At 39.8% G+C, this 9,770-nt stretch overlaps 1 pseudogene; it reads left to right on the top strand.

Moving 5' to 3' along the window:
• Positions 1-7,530: 7,530 nt before the first annotated feature.
• On the top strand, positions 7,531-8,232 carry LOC102534809 (complement C1q-like protein 3 pseudogene; annotated as a pseudogene).
• The last annotated feature ends 1,538 nt before the right edge of the window (positions 8,233-9,770 follow it).

Raw genomic sequence — 9,770 nt, 5'->3', positions numbered from 1 at the left:
CCTTCCCCCATGCTATCCAGCTCTGTCTGCTGCTTCCTCTCCCTGGCCCCACTTAAGTTCTTCATTCCTCTCCTTGACCCCTCTCCCCCACCCCTCTCCTGCAGCTAGACTTTATGTGGAATTAAGACATAGGCATTCTTTTATTTCTGTGGCATGCTTGAAGTTTTTAAAGCTGTTGTATCCTGTTATTTAGGAAATTCCAAACATTCCCTTTCAATCAAAAATTCAAGAGAACTGGACATTTTGTATTCAAGTCATTCATTGAGCAAATATTTTCTAGGCCACAGCTCTGTCTGGGAGCATACTTGTAAACAAGACAGACTGGATCCCTGCCCTTATGGAGTCCACGATTTTTGTAGGGGAGACAGATTAGAAAGGAAGCAATCAAAATATGGTGTGAACAAATTGTTGCACAGGACTATTCGTAGCAGCACTATTTGCAATAGCCTAAAGGTAGAAACAACCCAAATGTCCACTGATCAATGCATAAAGAAAATGTTGTATATACACGGGACGGAATATCACTCAGGTTTAAAAAGGAATGAAGAGCTGATGCATACTATACTACTGATGAACCTTGAAAACATTGTGCTAGCTGAAAGAACCCAGATACAAAAGATCACATACTGCATCATCCCACTTAGATGAAATGCTCAGAATAGGTAAATCTGTAGCACAGGATGTAGATTGGTGGCTGCCAGGTGCTAAGGGGTAGGAGGAAATGGGCAGTGATTGCTTAAGGGCTACAGAATTTTCTTTTGGACTGATGAAGATGTTTTGGAAATAGATGGAGGGAGTGTTTGCACAGCATTGTGAATGTGCTGAATCCACTAACATTGTGAATGCACCACTGAACTGTGCACTTTTAAATGGTTAAGTTTATGTTACATGAATTTCACATAAATTTTTTTCTGATTTATGGTGTGAAAAATGCTACAATGGAGTAAGTACAAGATAAAACCTGTTTAGGGTAGGTTTCACGGCGGCGATGCCCTACGAGGTGGGATTTTCATCCGTTCTGCAAATATTTATCAAGGTCCACCTGCAGGGTGGACCTGTCCTAGGTGCTGAGGATACAACTGTGATGACAACAGGCAAACTCCCTGTCCTTGTGAAGCTTATATCTGGCAGGGGGCATGGGAGAAGCAAACAAAAATATAACAAAAATAATTTATATTATGTCAGGAGGGGATAAGTGCTGTGGAAGAATATAGTAGGGTCAGGGGCTTGGGGAGCTCCAGAGAACACTGAAATACAGCAGAATTATCCAGACAAAAGGGAAAATGTTCAAAGGCCCAGCAGAAAGAGAGTCTGACATTTTCACTAAACCTTATAAAATTTCTTTCTACTTGTATGTGGACAACTCCTGAATTTTCCCCATCCTGAGCCAGCTTAATCTTTCTCTCTTATTTTTCACTTCAATTAATGTTATCTGTCAAGCTAAAACTTCAGTGTTATTTTTAGCATGTTCCTGTTCTGTAAGATCTTAAGATAATTTTCCAAACAGAAATATTTTAGTTTCTGCTCACCAAAGATTTTGCAGTGCTATTAATTCTAAAACTGCTATTTAAAAGTTTAAATGCAAGACTTTATAGTCTATCTTGCAATTTAAAGAATGATTTTGTGTTATCCTAGGATAATATTTTTTTCCCACTGAATATTTCTCCAATTTTATAATTAGAATTAAGAAGGAGGAATAGGATTCCCTTTTAGAAATTCTAATCACAGCTAAGTTTTTCGAGAATATTTCTACTCCATGAAACAAACTAACATTGATTTTATTAACTACGTGGTAAAAGCTGTGAAAAGAAATAAGGAAAGACCTGATCAGTTAAAGAAAGATATCTGACCAAATACATTTTGGTGCTTTTCTCTAGAGGCTGCTGCTTTTATGTATTTGTTAGACAACCTTAGAGTTTCCTGCTTTCTGCCATAACCATCCTCTCTCTGTTCTTCTCCCATCCCACCCACAAAGCCTATTGTTCTTTATTAGGTGCTAGAGACATCCATCCCCAATTTTTCTAGGACAATAATAAAAGACCAGGAAGAGGGGTAAAGAGGGAAAGATATGTCACCCTAATGAGCCAGGCTCCTTAAACCAAAAGCCTTTTCAGCTCAGGAATCTCTGGTGTTCAGCTTGTATTGAATTTGGCTTCCTTTGGTTCCCATTACCAAATCTCAACCCATTCCCCGACTCCAATCCCTGTAAAAGGATGCATATGATGAGTACATCAGAAAAATAATACAATTTCAGAGCCCCAGATTCAAGAGGGGCAGCAGCTGGGTTAAGGTGGAGCTGTGCCTTTTAATCACCATAGTCTCTCTTCTAAAAAGGATACAAGAGCCTAGACTGAAAGGAGTGTGGGGCTTCTCAACTTCCTAAGTCACAAAATCACTCCAGATGGAAACAGAAATAAAATTCTAGGGAAAAATGGACTAAATTTGACATTGGAAGTTGTGTTGGAGTCCACATGTGCCCTTACTTCTTTGTGTAACCTCTATCTTTACCATGAAGCTGAGCTTCCTCATCTGTGAAACGGAATATCTACTTCTCAGGGTTGTCTTCTACAGCTGGGAAAAAATTGGCATATAGTAGGTACTGGAAATAGATGAATCTCAACAGATGTTTGTTGAAATTTCCATCTTGTTGCAAATTGCAGATCCAAAATGTTGTACATTTGAGGGCTGTGTTGATAAAACATCTGGGTACACCAGTATCTTTTTCTCAGTGTATGTCCAGATGTTCTGGGCCCTATGCAGATCTAGCTAATGTTAATGCATTACCCACATAAGTATCATGTGTTGGATAAAAACAATGTGCAGAAACTTGACACACAGAAATTAAGAGTCAAGGGGAAGGAGGAAGTTTATCATATGACAGCCAAACTTAATTTTTACAAGTCTTTCCTTATGATATCCAAAAATAAGGCCCATTTCACTTATAACAGTCTATCAGTTAAAAAGAAGGGAACTCAGAGATTACATAACCTGAACCACAACTGAAGGATGGAAAAACTGTGGCCCAAAAAAGTCACAACTGCCTCAGACTGACAGCTACTTAGGACAAAAGCTTGGATTAAAACCAATAATGCTAATTCCCAGTCTTATGCTCTTCCACTTGAATCCCTAGCCTCCCACAGCAGAAAGCAATTAGAGACTATGAATTGGAAAGAACCTTGGAGTTAAAACATGAATATTAGTGTCATGTATTAAACACAGCATGCCCTATGAAGTAGGGATTATCTGCGGTTTACAGATGAGTGGAACTTAATGCTCAGATGGGGTGAGTAACTTATCCTAGGTCACAGAGGTAGGAAATGAGGAGTTGAGATCTGAACCCAGGTAATCTGAATTTGACTCATACCCTTACTTGCTCCTCAACCATGAATGAAGCAAATTCTATTGCCTATTAATGATGGAGGCAAATGATGTATTGGAAAGGACTTGGAATTAGGGTTAGACAAAGATGGTATCAAAATCCTTGCTCTGCTATACACTGCTAATCACCAAGAGGTTTTTTTTTTTATATATATATACAGTGGGGAAAGATATCTAACCTTAACTTAGTTATCACTTCCTCTAGGCTGTGTGATAGGGCCCTCGTTAACAGTGTTTATCTTCCTCCTGGCAGACTAAAAACTCACTAAAACAGAGCAGGATCCACGTCTTTCAGCTTCACCATTATATTTCCAGCATCTAGAAAAGTGCTGGGCATATGGTATGTGCTCAGTAAATAAATATTTTATTGAGAGAAGGGAGCCTCAGTAAGTCATGTTCTGTGCTTTGACCTCATATTTTCCTTTGATAAATGGAAAATTCATACTTTTCTGTAAGAGGAGTTTCTAGCTCAGAATTCTTTCAATATTTCATCCTGGGATGGCCAGAGAGATAATGTGAGTTGCATCTTTTGGAACGACCATACATATAAAACTAGTTAAAGGCAGTAGCACTTGAGTTTTTAGCAAAATAAGGCCAAGAAAATATTATATTTGTAAGTGGAAGAGGCCACAACTCAGGAAGAAGATGAGAAACTCTGGAGATGGCTAGTATTGGAAGAATCCAAAAGATTAAAAAGTGTCTCAGTGGTCAGCTTGGATTTATGACCTCAGGCTGTAAGCATTTACCATCAATAGGCAATGCCTGTGGGCTCCAGTAATCAACAACAACCTAATGAGAATGTGGATGAATCAATAATTAGGGTCTGGGCCAGATGAGCATAACATAGCAGCACAACAGATTTTCATTCAGTGTTCATTGTATGTTATCTTTTATTCTGACTCCAAATCTGTAAACTTAACTGCTCACTGGACATTTCCACAAGAATGTCACACTAACATCTCAAACTCAATATATCAAATCTATTGTCAACATTTTTAGCTCTTAATTTCATTATTTCTCCAGTATACTTTAAATCAAAGTCCATAGCCCAAACAAAAGTCCCAAAGGCATCCTAGACCTCCCTCAGTCTCCTTCCATTAAAACGCATGGATTACATCTCCTTATTATCTCTCAAACTTTCCCTTTTCTCTCATTCCCCAACCACATACACCCAGCTCACGCCCTCATAACTGTTTGCTCAAACTGTTGCAGCTTTCTCCTAAATGATCTCTTGTGTTCTAACACTGGCTGTTCAAATATGGTCTCCACACAACACCCAGAGTGTTCTTTCTAAGATTAAAATCTGGTCATGCCACTCCCTGCATAAAGCCCGTCCCTGCATCCTTTACTTACAGGCTTATGTCTAAACTCATCTTGCCATCATGACTTGGCTCTTGCATATCTCTTTAGATTCACCCATCAATAGTCTCCCATTTGCTTAATATGTTGCAGCCCCAGCTCTTGCCCTTTCCAGAAGCTTGGCATCACTGTAATGCTGGTGTGGCTGTCCATGGTACTGAATCAACTAGCAAAGGCTGTTGGAGTTCTCTCTACTACTAGGATGCTGGACACTTTTCTCCAAATGCTCCTAGAACTCTAAGGGGTGTTTTTGCTTGTTTGTTTGTTTTGTTTTGTTTTGTTTTTATTTTCTGTATTGATAAAATCTTCAAAATTTGTTGCACAACAAAAAATAAACCTTTTTCATGTTTACATATTTGGTTTAAGCAGTTCTATTTTTCTTTTCTATTTTTAGTGTTTGGAAAATAAAATGGTGAGAGAAATTTATGTATCTATGTGCCAATATGTTTTAGTTGGTTTCTATAAACTTTTATTGATTATATATCAAGATACTGGTATCACTGGGTCAGGCATTAGGCAAAAGAAAGGAGGAAAGAGTCTGTACCCTCTAAGAGATCATAGTTAAGGGAAGATGCAGATATGCAAATAAGTAATTAGAATGCAGTGTAAGGGATAGAAGAAGTATACAAATGAGTTAATGGGGGAAATTGCGGTAGTGGGACATATATCAAGGTCTGTATTAAATGTTTGATATACAGTATCTCATTCAGTTCTTACAACAACAACTACATATGATAGATATGTTTTTTGTCTTTATTTTTAAATTTAGAAAATTAAAGCTTAGAGTGTGGAAATAATTTCTCCAAAGTCACATGGCTGCTACATGGTGTAACCTGGATTTGAACTAGTTCTCAGGGCTCTAGAATCATTACTTAACTCCTTCCAACTCTACCTGGCTTTTGCCCTAGGGCTCTAATTATGCCTAAGGATTAGGTAATAAAAGCTGTCAAAGGAAAGACTAGGGATCATTGGTAAGCTCAATTCCATTTACTTCCATTTAAGAGAATCATGGAATCATAGAATCTTTGGGTTGATGGTTGAATTGAGACCCAAAGAGGTTTCGTTATTTACTCAGAGTCACACAATCATCAAACACGAAGTTCATATATACAACCAGTTTTCCCACCTCTGAGGCTGTTACTCTTTCCACCTCGCTCCGTGAGTAATACATCCCAAAGATGGAGGAAAAAATGGCTAGAGAGTGAGATCAAAGCAAGAACAGGGATTGGTAGGGTAAAATACTGTGTGTGTGTGTGTGTGTGTGTGTGTGTGTGTGTTCCACACTGGCCAAATTCCTGATAATTATTAATATTCAGTAAACTTTTTAAAATGAATAAACTAAATGTAAGATGGACCAACCAATCCCATCTAGGATCAAAGTTCAGTTAAATTTTGATAAGGAATATGTGTTAAGTAAAAAGCACCATTTTTTCCTCCCTTTCTAATATGTGCTCCATTAAAAAAAAAAAAGACTAACTGTTTACTGAGCAGTTACCAAATGTCAGTCAATATGTTAAGTGTTTTACACTTATTATCACATTTAATTTTTCAACAATTTTTAACAACCATATGAGTTAAGCATGTTAATATGTTGTCCTCATTATGATGAGGAAAGTAAGAACTGGAGAGGTTAAAAGTAACTCAAGATCAGAAGCTATGAGAGAGATAGATGGGATTTAAATCCATGCAGTCTGACTTCAGAATTCATGAGTTTATTAACCACTATACCATTCTCCATGCCAACCTCTCTTCAGTGGAGGTAAGAAAACCTGTCCTTTCTCTACCCTGGGTAGAAAGGAGGATTCTTTGGTCCACATGAACCAATGTGGTAATATCAATTTGGAAAAATGGAGGGAGGGAACTGCATCTAGGCTGAATGAAGGAGGAGAAAGTACTAGTAGAGGTGGGCTGGGGAGAGTCCAGTGTGTCCTGATCATCCGAGGGAAGATGAATTCCACCAGATGAGATCACTTTGCCACTGCATGTGCCCCATCTTGTATCATACCCTTTTCCCAGGACACTCATGATCTCTGACGAGAATCATTCTAGAGTCTCATTTCATCAAGCCAGCTGAGGCTCGCATTTTTCTGGAACTACAATATGTAAGACTGGAAAAGTATTTACCATTCTCTTGGTCAGACTTTCAAACTGTGCCTCACAGAGTCCAGGATCCAAGGGGACATCTTTGGGGAGAAGCCAAGATGGAGATGGGAGGGTTAGGGCTCCTGACTTGAACCTCAACCACATTACCTGTCTGCTGCCCTCGAGAGAAGGATTATTGTGTAAGGCTGAAGAGCAGGGGTGCTTAAATCAGATGGGCTAGGTCTGACTCCAACTCCGCTACTTACTGTCTGCGGAACTAGGGCAAGTACTTAACCACCCTGAGCCTTGAGTCCCTTGTCTTTAATATTTAGATAATAATAGTACATATAGGGTTGTTGGGAGGATTAAAGTTGTTGTATATAAAGCACTTAAAACAATTTCCAGCATGATATAAGCATTCGATAAATGTTACCATTACTATTTTGTCTTTCTTCCATAGTGGTTTCTATGTCACTTTAAAATTCTATAACTGCTAATATTTTTTTGAGAAAACCAAGAGTTGCAATGAAAAAGTGAGTTTTGCATGTTTCCACAATTTAGTGTGAAGCTAAACTCAGAGCCCAGGCTTCCTGATTCCTTTCCAATGCTCATTTCCCTTATATCATGCAGTGTTATCCTTACTATCACTGTCCTCAGCGATCATGAGAAGGGGCCTTAAACAATCCTGTCTTTCATCATCTTCTCTATAAAATGGGGTTGGGTCAGCAAGAATCTTTGCACTTTTTCCTGTTAAGAATACTGGGGGGCGAAAAGGGCGACCCCGGCCGCCAAGGCCTGCCGGGCCCGCCCGGGGCGCCCGGCCTGAACGCAGCCGGGGCCATCAGCGCCGCCACCTACAGCACGGTGCCCACGATCGCCTTCTACGCCGGCCTCAAGCGGCAGCACGAAGGCTACAAGGTGCTCAAGTTCGACGACGTGGTCACCAACCTCGGTAACCACTACGATCCCACGGGCAAGTTCACCTGCTCCATCCCAGGCATCTACTTCTTCACCTACCACGTCCTGATGCGCGGAGGTGATGGCACCAGCATGTGGGCTGATCTCTGCAAAAACAACCAGGTGCGTGCCAGCGCAATAGCACAAGACGCTGATCAGAATTACGACTATGCGAGTAACAGTGTGGTTCTCCATTTGGAGCCGGGAGACGAAGTCTACATCAAATTAGATGGCGGGAAAGCCCACGGAGGCAACAACAACAAATACAGCACATTTTCTGGATTTATTATCTATGCTGACTGATCACGCAAAAACTAAGCTGATGATTCTGAGTTTGGACACTGGATTCGTATGGCTAACGTCAGTGAATCGAGGATCCCAGGGGATGCCAGATGCAGGGCACCTCAGTTGTGTATATGTGGGGAATTCAAATGCTACCTGATTCACATCTGTATACTCAGAAACACGTAAAAAAAATATTAAAAGCAAGATAAGCAGATGTGTGATCCACTACCGCCAAAGCAAATACTCCTTATCGTTAGTGTCCATGTGAATGAAGTCCTATATAGATCACAAATTTTTACAGAAAAATCTAAGACACGGAATTATTTCTTCAATATCTATGATACTTTGGTGTACTGTGATCTTGCCACTTTTATCCATGTGTCAGCTTTGGTTCTTGTGAGTTTACTTGCTTATTATGATACTCGGAGTCCATTCATATTGTGGCAAGAATGATTTTTTACCCTGCAGGAGACAGTCTAATTGAAATAATGCTGCTTGTCCCCAAAGGAAAAAAAAAAGAATATTGGGAGAGTCAAATGTCTACTTAATTCAGTGAGTCAATAGTGCAAGTGGATAGAAGACTGTTTCTGCAATTCCTGCTCTTTCTGCCTAGAAGATCATCTCTCCAGATCTTGAAAGAGCTGGTTGCAGTTCAAATATTCCTCAGTCCAAAAGGCCTTCCCTGACCAAACTAAAGCATCATTCTGCAGTCACTCTCTACCTGATGCATTTTACTTTATTTTATTCACTGCAATAACCACTATCTGAAATTCTGAGATGTTTTCTTATATTCTGTCTGCCCTACTATAATATCTCTAAGAATAATAAAGTTGTATTTCTTGATCTCTGCTATGTTCCTAGTGATTAGAACAGTGTCCAATATGTAGTAGGTTCTCAGTATCTGTTTAGTGGATGGATGTATGGATAATAGGAAGGGAGGGAGGAAGGAAACCCAAAGTGGAAAGGAGGGAGGAAAAGAAGGAAGACAAAAAGGAGAAGGAGGGCAGATGGAAGGACTGATGGACGGATGGTTGAAAAAAATGGATGGATGTATAAATGGGTGGATGGATGGATAAACAAAAAGAGAATGAGGGAGAATTTTGTGCACTATGGGACCTGCTTTAGTTCCTTAGACTTGCACCTTGAAATGGAGCAGAATGGTTTTCAGGGTTCATTCAAATCACACAAAATTTAAAGGGGAAAAAGGGCCACATAAGGAATCACAGATCTGAAAGTATGAATATGGACAACTTGATTTAGAGTGAGAAAGAACATGATGTCAGCTGACAGCTATAGGAGAGACTACAGATAAAGTATCAGCAGAGGTAAAAAGAAGAGTCATGTTTTGCTGACCAAAAGTTGGGAGGAGAAAGAATCCATGTTGTGCTATGTGAAGAGCTGTGGGCAAGAAGTCAGCCTACACTACCAGGTGTGTGTCTTTACAGAATTCACCCAACCTCTGAGAGTCTGTTTACTCTAGTTCCTGTATTGTCTTCTATACGGGAAGAGAGAAATGGAAATGATGTGCTCCCTAGGGTTGTTGTGAGGGTGTACTAAAATACACTATACGAAGTGCTTTGTGAACCCTCAAGTGCTGTGGACACAAGTGCTTTGTCCATTATTAAGGACAGAAATAGAAACATTGCTGTTTAACCCCTGTCCTTCCTTTTAGATTCAGGGAGGGCAGAGGCTGAATCTCTCAGCTTTGG

This window comes from Vicugna pacos, chromosome 13 (genome assembly GCF_048564905.1).
Source record: "Vicugna pacos chromosome 13, VicPac4, whole genome shotgun sequence".
NCBI classification, from domain to species: Eukaryota; Metazoa; Chordata; class Mammalia; order Artiodactyla; family Camelidae; genus Vicugna; species Vicugna pacos.
The sequence above is the reverse complement of the archived record's forward strand: the minus strand, read 5'-3'. Positions and strand labels throughout refer to the sequence as shown.